This window comes from Protopterus annectens, chromosome 2.part0 (genome assembly GCF_019279795.1).
Source record: "Protopterus annectens isolate FY-2018-M chromosome 2.part0, PAN1.0, whole genome shotgun sequence".
Lineage (NCBI taxonomy): Eukaryota > Metazoa > Chordata > Ceratodontiformes > Protopteridae > Protopterus > Protopterus annectens.
Window position 1 is genome coordinate 1350581405 of NC_056728.1, and position 13720 is coordinate 1350595124.

Sequence of the window (13720 nt, forward strand, 5' to 3'; positions counted from 1 at the left end):
TAGTTTTGATTTCTTTTCGTTTACTGTGTACTCTAGGCAACTTAGAAGATGTCGTACAAAAGCCAGGTGTTGTAAGACAATGTCCTTGCTTTCTACTTGGATGAGACAGTCATCCAGGTATGGGTATATCTGAATTCCTCTCGGTCTGCAGTATGCAATTACTGGTGCCAGGCATTTTGTGAAGACCCTGGGCGCAGTAGATAAGCCAAAGGGCAGTGCAGAGAATTGGTAATGGGTTGAACCTGCAATGAAACGGAGGTATCTTCTGCAATTTTGTCTGATAGGGACATGCAGGTATGCCTCCTTGAGGTCCAATGTTACTAGCCAAGCTTTCTTGACCAACATGGGAAGAAGCTGCTGTAGTGTTAGCATCTTGAATTTGGGTACTTGCAAGAAGGTGTTTAAAATTGAAAGGTCCAGAATGGGTCTCCAAGCATTGTCCTTTCTGGGGACTAGAAAAAGCTTCGAGGAAAATCCTTGTCCTTGCTCCTGTGTAGGTACCAGTTGAATGGCTCTCATGTCCATGAGAGCTGCAATTTGTTTTTGTACCTCTGCCCATTGGTTTTGTGGCAGGTTTGGCATTCCTTTTAACCTTGGCAAGGTGTGGAAATGGAATCTGTATCCGTGTGAGATAATGTCTAGGACCCATTTGTCCTTTGTGACGATGCGCCAGTTGTCTGCAAAAAGTGCTAATTTTCCTCCCAAGAGAGCTGCCAAGCGGGTTTTGCTTGGCAGTTTGAGCTTTAAGTCATTGTGTTTGCCTTCTAGTGGTCTGGGACCTGTCTTCTCCTCCCTTCTGTGTTGTAGTGCCCCACTGGAGAGCTTTGTAAGGGATTTGTGTTTGTCCTCTGTCCCTTGGGCACCTGTATTTACCCCTCTGAGGTCTGTCAGAAGCTGGAAAGGATCAATTTCAGCTGAAGTGTGGGGGCTGTACCTATAAGAAATCTTTGACCATCTGCATAGATTTTGCCTGATCCTCCATTTTCTTTAAAACCTCCTCTGCTTTAACCCCAAATAAAACATCCTGCTGTAAGGGTGCATCCAGTAACTTTGCTTTAACATGATCAGGCAAAGATTGTTCCTTTAACCAAGCGTGCCTACGTATAACAGACCCAGTAACAGCTGCTCTAGAGGAAGCTTCCAAGGCATCAAAACCACATTGTAAAGTATGCTTGCCCACCTGCTCAGCTGCATGCAACAGATCTTGCATTTCCTTGAATTCAGACTGTTGAGGGTGAGTGCCCATCTTTTGTTTTATTTGAGACATTAGGAATTGCTGGTATTTAAGCATGTGAAATTGACAATTTAGTGCTCTCATAGCTAGAGTAGCTGAGGTGTAAACCTTCTTCCCCCACCTAGCTAGTGCTCTGGAGTCTCTTTCTGAAGGTACAGGATTTTTAGCCATAGAAGCCTTGGCCCCTCTGGGACCCTGGGAGATTGTCTCTGGGTCAGCAGCAGGGCTTTTGTAAAGGAATTTGGGAGAGTCAGGCACTCTATAGTATGTATCTGGTTTGGCTGGAGCAGGAGAATCTGGATTTAGACTAGATTCTAAGAAGACATCATCCACTATGTCCAAAACTGGGGGAATAGCAAGTGGTCTGTGCTGGGGGTGTAAAAGAAACTCTCGGAGCCTTTTCTTTGAGTCAGAGTAGTCCTGACCTTCCCAGTGGAAATGTTCCCCCAAAGGAGTAATCTTCAGGGGGAGAAGCTGAGGGAATGCAGTCTTCAGCATCAGAATCTTCATAAGGAGGGGGGGGGGGGGGGAGTAATCCTGTTCCTCAGAGGAGCCTGAGGAAACAGACACCTGATCAGAGGAGGCATAATTCTCCTCTTGTCTAGGCCTTTTGTCGGGGGGGGGGGGGGATTGGGAACCCCTGATCAAAGAAATCAAATCCTCAGCCATTTTAAGCATCTGTTTCATAGGCATAGGGCCTTGGCCTGGAGACTGAAGTGAAGGCTTTTTTGGTTTTAGAGGAGTCTTAAGCTTAGCATAAGAATTTATGGTGAGGGTAGTCGGTCTGAAGACACCTTCAGAAACCAAAGGTGTTTCTGCAGCACCGGCTTCCCCTACTGCAATGTCGTTGGTAGGGCCGAAGGAAAAAGGCTGCGTCGGCCTAGAACTCTCTGCTGGGAGATCCGATGCGGTCTGGGGATCCAATTCAGCAGTAGCCAGGGGCTGCATAAGCGCCTCACTGAAAACCGGAGAACCGGCGACCGGGCCAGCCGAGGCCTCGGTGTCTGGCTTGGGTCTAGGCTGCCTGTCCTTATCCTTGCGTTTTTTATGCACGCCGGTAGTCAATTGCTCCGACGGCATAGTGTAATTAAATTTTCTACCGAAGTAGTGTCGTGTAAAATCAAAGCGACGCTTTATAGTTCGCTTATTGAACCTAGCACAAAACCGACAACCAGTGACGTCGTGGTCTGGGCCTAGGCAAGGTATACAAAAAGAATGAAAGTCCTTATGAGGTATTTGCTTCCCATAAGAAATGCAATTGTTAACTTTTTCTGACATCGGACTGAGGAGAGAAAAGGTTCCCCAACGGAGTACTTAGCTTTGAAGACTTCGGACTGAAACTCGATTCGAAAATCTCAGGTGTCGGCCGACCGGCACTTGCGAACTGCTTCTGCTTCGGGCACCGCGCGGCAACAAAGACTGAAGAAAATGGCATCGGATGCCTCTGATATACCCCTGGCGCTCTGACGTCAGGGAAGAAGCGACAGCAACCGACGCCGGACCAAGACTTTGGAATTCTGGCTGACTGCGGGACCGCCTGACGGCAGGATAACCCAAGTGTGATGACTGCAGCAGGATGAACATCTACATTCTTACCCATGGGACAGCGTCCCTAGCACCTACATCCTGGGTGGCTCATAGAAAAATACTCCTGAGAACTGTACGGCCAAAGGACGACCTGCCCCTAGAAACCACGTCCAATTTGTAATGAGAAACAAATGTGTGAGGAGAAGCCCAAGTAGCTGCAGCACATATGTCATCCATTGACAATCTGGCCCGATAGGCTGAGTGAGCCTTGACCGGAAATGGTAGATCTTTACCTCCTACTTGGTAGACGAAAGAGATACAACTAGATATCCATCTAGATAGGGTGACCTTGGAGACCGGGGACCCCATTCTGTTTTCCGAAAAGGAAACAAAAGGTTGATCAGACTTCCGGATATCTTTTGTTCGGTGCAGATAGAAGTGTAATTGTCGGTGTACATCCAACTGATGAAATCTAAATTCTGCCTTGTTCGAAAAGTGAAGAAAGAACACAGGCAACTCTATGGATTGATTAAGATTAGACACGGAAGCCATTTTAGGAACAAAGGGTTTGGTCTAAGAGAAATCCTGTACTTATGGAAGATAAAGTATGGAGGTTTGATGGAGAGGGCTTGAATTTCTGAAACTCACCTTGCTCAAGTGATTGCTGTTAAGAAGGCTGTTTTCCAGGTCAAGAATTTCAATTCGCAGGTAGCTGCAGGCTCGAAAGGTGGTAAAGTAAGGGCTTGTAGAACAAAATTGAGATCCCAGGGCATGATTGGTTCGGAAACCGGGGGACAGAGCAACAGAGTACCCTTCAGGAAAGCCTTGCATAGTCTATGAGCCATGAGACTAGGCTCATTAGCGACATGAAAATTAGAAATCACTGCCAACTGAACTTTGATGGTGGCAGATGCCGAACCGTGATGGAAAAGCATAGACAAAAAAGTACAGTTTTGTACCTACCATAAATGTAGATGTTCGAGTGCTAATACAGCTGCAGTAATCACAGATGGGTTTTCTGCCATCAGGCGGGTCCTCGGTTGGCCGAATTCCAAAGTCTAGGTCCGGCGTCGGTTGCTGTTGCTTTCTTTCCTGACATTAGTGAGGCAGGGGTATATAAGACACAGCCGACGCCATTTTCTTCAGTCTTTCTTGCCCCAGATGTCAGGTGCCCCCAGTAGGAAGGCAATACATAAATTATATTTATATACATGCAATGCAATAATCAAAAATCAGTAGTTGCAAGCAAATATACCATAGAAGGATAACCCAATCAGGTTGTATGAAGAGGGGTTAGGCCTTAGGCCTTTACCAAGAGGGGAAGGAGGGAGGGAAAACTGTACTGCAGCTGTATTAGCACTCGAACATCTACATTTATGGTAGGTACAAAACTGTACTATGTTCATCGTGCATACAGCTGCAGTAATCACAGATGGGTAGAATCCCAAAGCTATGCACAGGGTGGTAGGCACTAGGTGGAACTGGGATGAGCCAGAATGCCCTGCAACACAGCAGTGGCAAAGCCTGCTCTAGTTTTGGAATATAAAGGCAGGTGGTAGTGTTTTGTGAAGGTATGCACAGAACTCCAAGTGGCAGCCTCTAAAATATCTTTGGTAGGAACTCCTCTGAGGAAGGCTGTAGAGGTAGCTGTGGCCCTCGTGGAGTGGGATCTGATGCCTGTAGGGACAGATTTTCCATGATAGGAGTAACAAAACCGTATGCAGTGGCCTATCCATTTTGAAATTGTCTGTTTGGTAACTGGCTTCCCTTGAGCTCCTACAGCATAGGACACAAAAAGTTGTTCTGACTTCCTGAAAGGCTTTGTTCTGTCCAAATAATAACATAGCTGTCTATGGATGTCTAAGGAGTGTAGCAGCCTTTCCCCTTTGTTTTGAGGATTGGGGTAAAAGGTAGGTAAGTGTATGGCTTGATTTAAAGCTACCCTGGATACCACTTTAGGCATAAATGACGGGTTGGGTTTGAAGGGAAACCCTGTCCTGATGGAAGATGAGAAAGGGCTGCACAGCCATGAGGGCTTGTAGTTCCGAAACCCTACGAGCTGAGGTAATGGCCAGAAGGAAAGCTGTTTTCCAGGACAAATATTGCAAATCTGTTGAGGCAGCTGGTTCAAAGGGAGGCAATGTTAATTTTTCTAGAATGTAATTAAGATCCCAGGCTGGCACTGGTTATTTCCTTGGTGGTCTTATATTCTTAGCCCCTCTGAGGAACGGTCTTAAGAGTGGGTGAGAGAATAAGGGTGGATCCGTGTTGAATTCTGCAGAAATGGCTGATGCATGGATTTTTATGGAGGAAAATGAAAGTCCACTGTTCAGCAGCTCAGCTAGATACTGTAATACCTGAGGCAAATTCAGTTTTCTAGGGTCCTGGCCTTTTTTCTCATTCCAAGAGCAAAACTGTTTCCATTTTGCGGAGTAAGCCTTTCTAGTAGATGGCCTTCTGGCCTCCAAAATGACATCCTGCACCTCTTTGGGGAGTAGGGTCTGTTGTGGTGTTAAGGAATTTTCCATGCAGCGAGATTTGAGTGTTTTCAGCTGACTGTGAAGAGTTTTGTAGCTGTGCTGAGTCAGCAGAAGAGGCTAAAGAGGTAGGGGCCAGGGAGGAGTATGTGTTAGGCTCCTCAGGAGTGGGTACCAGTGTTGTCTTGGCCAGTCTGGAGCAATCAGCATCATCTTCGGTCTGTCTGCTCTTGCTTTCAAGAGCACCTTGGGCAGAAGAGGCAGAGGTGGGAAAGCGTAAACTGTCCATGCTGTCCAACTGAATGAAAGGGCGTCCACTCTCCAGGCCTTTGGATGAAAGGTCCTTGAACAAAACTTTTTCAATTGATTCCTGTGGGAGGCGAAGAGATCTATGTCTGGCCTCCCCCACGCTTGGATTACCTTTGTAAGCACTTGAGGATGCAACTTCCATTAGTGTGGATCTGTCATATTTCTGCTTAGATTGTCTGCCAGCGTGTTTTCCAAACCTGGCAAGTACTGTGCTTGAAGTTCGATTTGCCATTCCAGAGCCAAGTTCCAAAGTGTCATGGCTAGTCTACACAGGGGGTATGAATGTGTTCCTCCTTGTTTGTTTATATACCACGTTACTGTGTTGTTGTCTGTTCTTATCAATAATTGTCCTGGATGCAGGAGGTCCTTGAAAGCTGTAATTGCATTTATCACTGCCAGCATTTCTTTTCGATTGATGTGAAGGTGCTTTTCCTTTTGGGACCATTTGCCCTGAATGCACCTGTCTGTCATGTGCGCCCCCCAGGCGTAATCTGAGGCGTCTGTTGTGATGACTTGATTTGCTTGAGGCTTGCAGAATGGGAGACCTGTGTTTGTTTGACATGCTTGGGCCCACCATAGAAATTCCTTTTGCAAACATGGAATTATTGGTATTATTGTTTCCAAACTGTGGCTGTGTTGAGTCCATAGGTTTTTTAGGTACCATTGAAGTTTCCTCATATGCAACTTTGCACATGGGATTAAAAGAATGCAAGATGCCATGAAGCCCAGAGCCTGCAGGATTTTCCTTGCAGTAAGCCTGGTACAATTTGCTAGTATTTTGAAGTACTGAGTTAGTTGCCCCTGTTTTTCTGGCATAAGATAGGCCATTTGGGTGTTTGTGTCCAAGTTGGCACCCAGGAAAGTTATTTTCTGAGCCGGTGTTAGCCTGGATTTCTCTTTGTTGATTGTGTATCCCAGAGAATTCAGTAACCGTGTTGCATAAGCCAGATGTTCCAGAAGTATGTGCTTGCTGTCCGCTTGGATCAGGCAGTCGTCCAAATAAGGGTAAATTTGTATCCCTTGAAGTCTGCAGTAGGCAATTACTGATGCCAGGCATTTCGTGAATACTCTGGGCGCAGTAGATAAGCCAAAGGGCAATGCAGAGAATTGATAGTGGATTGAACCTGCAAGAAATCTGAGGTATCTTCTGCAGCTTTGTCTGATTGGGACATGCAGGTATGCCTACTTGAGGTCCAATGTTACCAGCCAAAACTCCTTGCCCAGCATGGGAAGAAGTTGCTGTAATGGGAGCATCTTGAATTTTGGCACGAGTAAGAATGTGTTTAGGATGGATAAGTCCAAAATGGGTCTCCAGTAGGTTCCTTTCCTTGGTACCAGAAATAGCCTGGAATAAAAACCTTGACCTTGTTCGTGAGTAGGTACCTCTTGAATAGCTTTCATGTCTATGAGCTTTGAAATTTGTAGTTGTGCCTCTGCCCTTTGATTGTGTGGCAGGTTTGGCATGCCTCTCATTTTTGGGAGAGAGTGTGAAAATAAAACCTGTAGCCTCTGTTTATAACGTCCAGGATCCATTTGTCTGTTGTGACAATATGCCAATTTCTTGTAAATAATGCTAGCTTTCCTCCCAAGGGTGCTGCCAGCTGAGACTTGCTTGGCATGGAAAGGAGGAAGTCATTGGGTTTGTTTCCTGTATTGTTGTGCACTGTCTTCGCCCCCTCTTGGTGCTGGAGTTTGCCATTGCCTGCCTCTATATGATCCTTGTGATTGTCCTCTGCCCCTTGTGCGCCTGTATCTACCTCTTTGGGGCTTGTCCGTGGCTGGAAAGGACCAGTTTTTAGAAGGCCAATTTCTGCTAAAACGTGGTGGTTGAACCTGTAGAAAAGCTTTGACAGTTTGCATAGATTTGGCTTTTTCTTCCATGTTCCGTAGTATCTCCTCAGCATTAGTACCAAATAGCACATCCTTTTGTAAAGGAGCATCTAGTAGTTTAGCTTTCACATGATCAGGCAAGATTTGTTCCCTAAGCCATGCATGTCTAAGAATGACTGATCCTGTAACAGCAGCTCTACTTGAGGCCTCTAGGGCATCATAGCCACATTGTAAGGTGTGTTTACCCACTTGTTCTGCACTATGCATCATATCCTGCAACTCCTTCAAATCTGGTTGTCCAGGTTGAGACATTTTATTTCTTAATTGTGATAACAGAAACTGCTGATATTTAAGCATATGAAACTGACAATTTAAGGCCCTCATGGCTAGGGTGGCCAAGGTATATACCTTTTCTCCCCACCTTTCTAAGGATCTTGACTCTTTCGGAAGGTAGTGGATTCTTAGCAGTAGAGGCCTTCATTCCCTTGGGGCCTTGAGAAATGGTTTCAGGGTCAGCATTATGGCTTTTGTAAAGAAACTGGTGAGAGTTAGGAACTCTGTAGTACCTATCAGGCTTGACTGGGGCAGGAGGCAGGGAATCCGGATTAAGGCAAGCCTCCGAATAAACATCAAGTACGTCCAAGACAGGAGGTATCGCCAGAGGTCTGTGTTGAGGTAACAAAAGAAATTCCCTAAGTCTTTTCTTGGAATCAGAAAAGTCTTGGCCTTCCCAATGGAAGTGTTCCATCAAGGTGTGCAAGGTTTCCCCCAAAAAAAAATCCTCAGGAGGAGATACAGAAGGAATGGACTGCTCTTTATCAGAATCTTCAAAAGGGGAGTAAGAGAGTGTTCCTCTACATCAGAATGTTCTGAAAAAATGGAGCCCTGATCAGAAGAGGGAGAATCTTCCTCCACTCTGGGTCTCTTGTCTGGAGGGGGTTGGGATCCCCTGATAAAAGAGTAATTAAATCCTCAGCCATTTTAAGCATCTGCTTTTTAGGCATGGGGCCTGGAGATGGGCCCTGTGCAACAGGCCTCTTGGGATGCCTGGCTGATTTGGACTTGGTAAAGGGCTTAATTGAAAAGGAAGATGAGGGTCTAAAGACACCATGGGTGGAAGTGGACCTGTCCACATTAGGAGGCATTAGGAGGCTCAACGCTCACAGTGGCTTCGGTGGTTGTAGTCTGGGTATGGGCCGAGGTACCTGCGGTCTCGGATACATAAGACACTGCCAAAGAAGTGTCGTCGGTAGTCAGGGACTGCATAGGCGTCTCGCTGAGAACCGGACCACGTGTAGCCGGTTTTGGCGTGGTGTCAGTGAGGACCGCAGACCTCGCGTGTCGGTCCTTGTCCTTGCATTTTTTGGACAAAACGGTAGTCGGAGTCTCCGACGACATTTTATAATCAAAGGCTTTACCAAAAAGGTGTTGGGCGAACTCCGCCCGACGCTTAATAGTGCGTTTATTGAAAGTAGCGCAAAAGCGACAGCCCGAGACGTCGTGGTCTGGGCCCAAACAAGGTATGCAGAGGGAATGGAAATCCTTATGCGGTATTTGCTTCCCACAAGAAATACAACTGTTAATTTTTCTGACATCGGTCTGAGGCAAGAAAAGTTTCCCCAACGGGGTACTTAGCTTTAATGAAGACTTCTGTTTCCAATTTTTCGTAAATTCAGGAGCTGGCCAACCGGCACTTGCGAACTGCTTCTGCTTCGGGCACCGCGCGGCAAAAAAGACTGAAGAAAATGGCGTTGGCTGTGTCTTCTATACCCCTGCCTCACTGACGTCAGGAAAGAAAGCGACAGCAACCGACGCCGGACCTAGACTTCGGAATTCGGCCGAACGAGGACCCGCCTGACGGCAGAAAACCCATCTGTGATTACTGCAGCTGTATGGACGATGAACATCTCCAAGACTGAAGTGATTGGGGCTGTGTAAGGATCAATGTCTCAGGTATGTGCCCAGATAGAAAACCTCTTCCATTTACTAGAATAAATCTTTCTAGTAGATGGCTTATGAGAGGACGATAATATATGAACCACTTCTGGTGAGAATTTATGAAGTCTAACTAACGATGGAAGTGGAGTAGCCAGGCTGTCAACCGGTGGGTCATCAGGGAGGGGTGGAACTGTCCCATGTGTGTCAGTAAATCTGGTTGAGGGTCCAGAATCCAAGGAGTGTCCACAATGTATTGCTGAAGAAAGGGGAACCAGACTTGGCGAGGCCAGTGTGGAACAACCAGAATCATTCTGCTTCTCAAGGATTGCACTTTCTGAATCACCTTGACAGCTAAGGAAACAGAGGGAAAGCATAAAGCAGAACGGAGGGCCAATCATGAACCAGAGCGTCCCTGGGTGACTCCCCCTGTGGGGGGATCAGCATGAAGTAGCTGCTGCATTTTGCATTGAGGGGGCTGGCAAAAAGGATGCAGCAAGGCTGACCCCATCTGCTGAAAATTCGCTCAGCAACCAGGCGATTCAGGGACCACTCGTAAGGCATCAGAATAGTTCTGCTTAGCCTGTCCACAATCATGTTGGACTTCCCCGGAATGTGCGTTGCTAAATTAAACCGTTGGGAAGTTACTGCCCATTGCCACACTCGCATGGCCTCTCTGCAGAGGGTAAGACCTGGTTCCCCCTTGCTTGTTTAGATACCGCACTACTGACATGTTGTCCGAGTGTATCGCAATCGTCTCTAGAGGTAGAACACTCTGAAGTGCCTGCAACGCAAGTAGCACTGCTCTCATCTCCAAGACGTTTATATGCAGATGTATCTCGTGCTCTTGCCACGTGCCTTGGACTGTCCTGCCAAGATAATGCCGCCCCCACCCCATCTGGGAGGCACCCGTGATCATCTTGGCAACCGGGATGGGTGGAACGAAGGGCCTTCCTCCATCCAAATTGTTGATGCAAAACCACCAACCGAGGTCTTGCTTGCATCTGTCCATGAGCAAAATGGGGTGAGAAAGTGGAAATCTTTGGAGAGACCATTGAACAAAGAGGAGCCATTGGAGAATTCTCATGTGCAATCTCGCTAGAGGGACCAACATGATCGTTGCTGTCATGGCCCCTAGGAGCTGGAGAACCCATCTTGCCTTCGCTTTCCTCAGGGGCATCAGCACATGTATCTGTTGTTGTAAGACTCTGATCCTCTCTTACGGTAAAAATGCTCGCATTCGAATGGTGTCTAATTCTGCTCCTATAAAAGGTGACACACGGCAAGGGCAATAAAACAGATTTTTCCCAATTTATTGTTATACCCAACTGGTGACAGAGTGACGGTAGCGTCCCTGGTTTGAACTAGTTGTCTTGTGGAGGCGGTAAGGAGCCAGTCATCCAGATACGGAAACACTTGGAATCCCTGACGTCTCAAGTGAACAGTCACCACCGCCATACACTTGAACACACCGGGGGCTGTGGTGAGACCAAAGGGCAGGGCTCAAAACTGGAAATGACTGGCATCCTAGCTGGAAGCGTAGGTGACTCCTGGATGCCCTGCCCATTTTCACATGGTAGTAAGCATCCTTGAGGTCGATGGAGCACATCCATACCTCCTCTCCCAACAATGGGAGAATCGATTGTAGCGTGACCATATGAAACATGGACTTGTGTACATAGTTGTTCAGTTGGCTGAGATCTAATATGGGTCTCAGGTCCCCTCTTCTTTTCGGCACCAAAAAGAATCTTGAGTAAGTCCCTAATCCAATTTGGTCTGAGGGGACGTGCTGGATGGCCCCTTTTCCTAGCAGCTTTGAAACCTCTGAGGCTGCTTGATCCCTTTGACTGGGTGGAACGTCTGGGATTTTTCTGATTGAAGGGGGGTCTGATGTAAATGGAATGAGATAACCTCTGGAAATTATCCACAATACCCATCGGTCCTGGGTGATGCTTTCCCAGGCTTCCAGATATAACGAAACTAGACCCCCGACTGGCTCCGGATAAGCACAGCCGGGCACTCCCTCAGGAACGAGAGTAGGGAGAGCCACGAAAGGAATCGCTGTCTCCCGAATTGTGGGGGCCCCCTCTGCCTCTGGGGCGGCATCTCCCTGACTAACCCTCCCCCTCCTCTGCCTCTGAAGGGGGGTTCACCATGTGCGTCAGGAAAAAACCTCTGATTTCTTGAACCACATCTCCCCCCACCCCCCGCTGGGCCTTGGGATAAGGCCTAAAAGGAAGGGAAAAATGGACCCCTACGGCAGACAGGGTCTTTCCCTCTTGCTCACACCTGGTGAGGGTGTCTTTCACTTTGGTCCCGAACAAAGAGGAACCATCAAAGGGGGCGTCAGTGAAGGAAGACTTGAAGGCCTCCGCAAAGTGACACAGGCGCAGCCAAGGATTGCCTTCTAAGGGCGACTCCTGAGCTTGCTGCCCTACTCGCTCCCTCGGCTGCATACGAAATGAGCCACATGGATGAGTTGACAATGGAATTGAGGGTAGAGACCTGGACATTAACCATCTGGGCCACCGCCTCAGGAATGTTACCCGCAAGAGTATCTCCTAACTCCTTGAGGAGATCTCTCTGGAGCAGAGTGAAGTGAGACAGGTAATTCAGTGACCATAAGGTAAAGGTTGCTGACGAGAGGGTATGATTCTTGTACAGGTCCATGGTCCTAGACTCCTTGTTAGGAGGATGGACGGATGAAAACGACTCTGCTACTTCCTTCTGAGTGGCTGCCGCCACCACCATGGCATCTACAGGGACTCCTTTAGACAGAAACTCTTTGCCCTGGGGGGGGCGGAAAGAAACTTGTTGGGATGCCTGGACACAGGTTCCACAGAATCTGTGTTTTCCCACACTCTCCGACATATCGGATCAAGGAGCTCAAAGGGTGGAGACACCCAGGAGGCGGAGGACTGAGCACCAAAAGCCTTAAGGAATACTGACTCCTCCTCGGAAGGGGCTCTGGATGGCCAGTCACCTCTGTTTCAGTATCTCCAGGATGTCGGAGAAGGAAACAGAGGATGACTTGGGGGACCCCTCCGATTCCTCGAGGTCAGTATCAGAGGTGATGGACTCATCCTGGGAGTCTATGTGCTTCCTCTTGCACGTTTTCTTTCTAGGGGGCTCCTCAGGCATGAACTCTGAGGGGCCCTCAGAAATTTGGGGACCACTCGTGGGGGTATCCCTAGGCCCTGGTGCTCTGCTGTCCATGGATAGGTGGTGATCAGAGGCTCTCACGGGAGTGGTGGGAAACAGAGTGACCCGCCTGATGTAGCTGACGATCTGGCCAGCGTGGTCCGCAAAGCCTCAAAGGCAGGCCCCCCCCCCCCAGAGTCCAAAGAGAGACCAGCCTCAGAGGCCATGACGGGGGTCGGAGTTCCCCGATCCGAGGCACCGAGAGGGAGATTCAGGACCAAAATAAGCCCCAAGATGTCCCCCTCGGGCCCGACCGAAGAATCCCGAGTCCCGAACCCCGAGGATGGAGCCGATGGGGTCAGAGCCGATGCTGATACTGATGGCGCCAAAGGGGCCATCGGAGCCAGCCTAGCAACATCACATGGCGCGGAACACTCCAACTCCGAAGACAGAGATGCGCTCGGAAGAGGAATGATCGAAGACCGGGTCGGGGCAGGCTCCGGAGCCGAATGGGCTGGAGCCAAAAATTATTTTGCCAAAACCGGTGACTGGAGGAGCCTCTGGACCACCCCATCAACATCCACATCCGAAAAGGGTCCTGGAGGATTTGGAAGACAGGGAGGGAGATCGAGATCTCCTCTCAGGAGAAACTGGTCTGAGACTGGGCGATCGGCTCCTAAGAGGTTCCAATAAAATTGGAGCAGACGCCTGTTCCGTCAACACAGACACTTCTTGCGGCCCCGAGGACAGTGGAGGTCGATGCAGTTTTTGAGACTTTCTCCGGAGGCTCCGATGAAGCTGACGGAGCCAGAGATATCTTTTTAGACTTGCCAGATTTTGATTTACCACTGGGAGACGAATCCATACCCTCTTCAAAAGAGGGTTTCAAGAGTCCCTTTAAAATCAGCTTATTCTTTCTCTCTTGGAGAACTAGGACTGAACGCATGACAAAATCTGCAGGATTCCTGCAGGTGAATGGCTCCCAGGCAATAGACACAAATGGAATGCCCATCAGTGATGGACATTTTATACCCACATTTAGAGCACTTTTTGAAACCCGAAGGTTTGTGCTCCTTGGAATTTTTGGACATCTTCTCTACTACACCAAAACGCAAAAAACAAGTCCAAGAAGAACTCACAGGCGCTCACACCACAAAATGCGGGAACAAACACTAAACAGTGACCAAGCACACACACACTAAACAATTCCAAACCTCTAACCAAACATGGTTGATGACCACAAGGAAAGGGAATAGCCAAAACCTCT

At 48.1% G+C, this 13720-nt stretch overlaps 1 protein-coding gene across 1 annotated transcript in view; it reads right to left on the reverse strand.

Moving 5' to 3' along the window:
* EXOSC9 (exosome component 9) overlaps positions 1-13720 on the reverse strand; it is a 952766-nt gene that overhangs the window by 683927 nt on the left and 255119 nt on the right. The window lies entirely within an intron of this gene.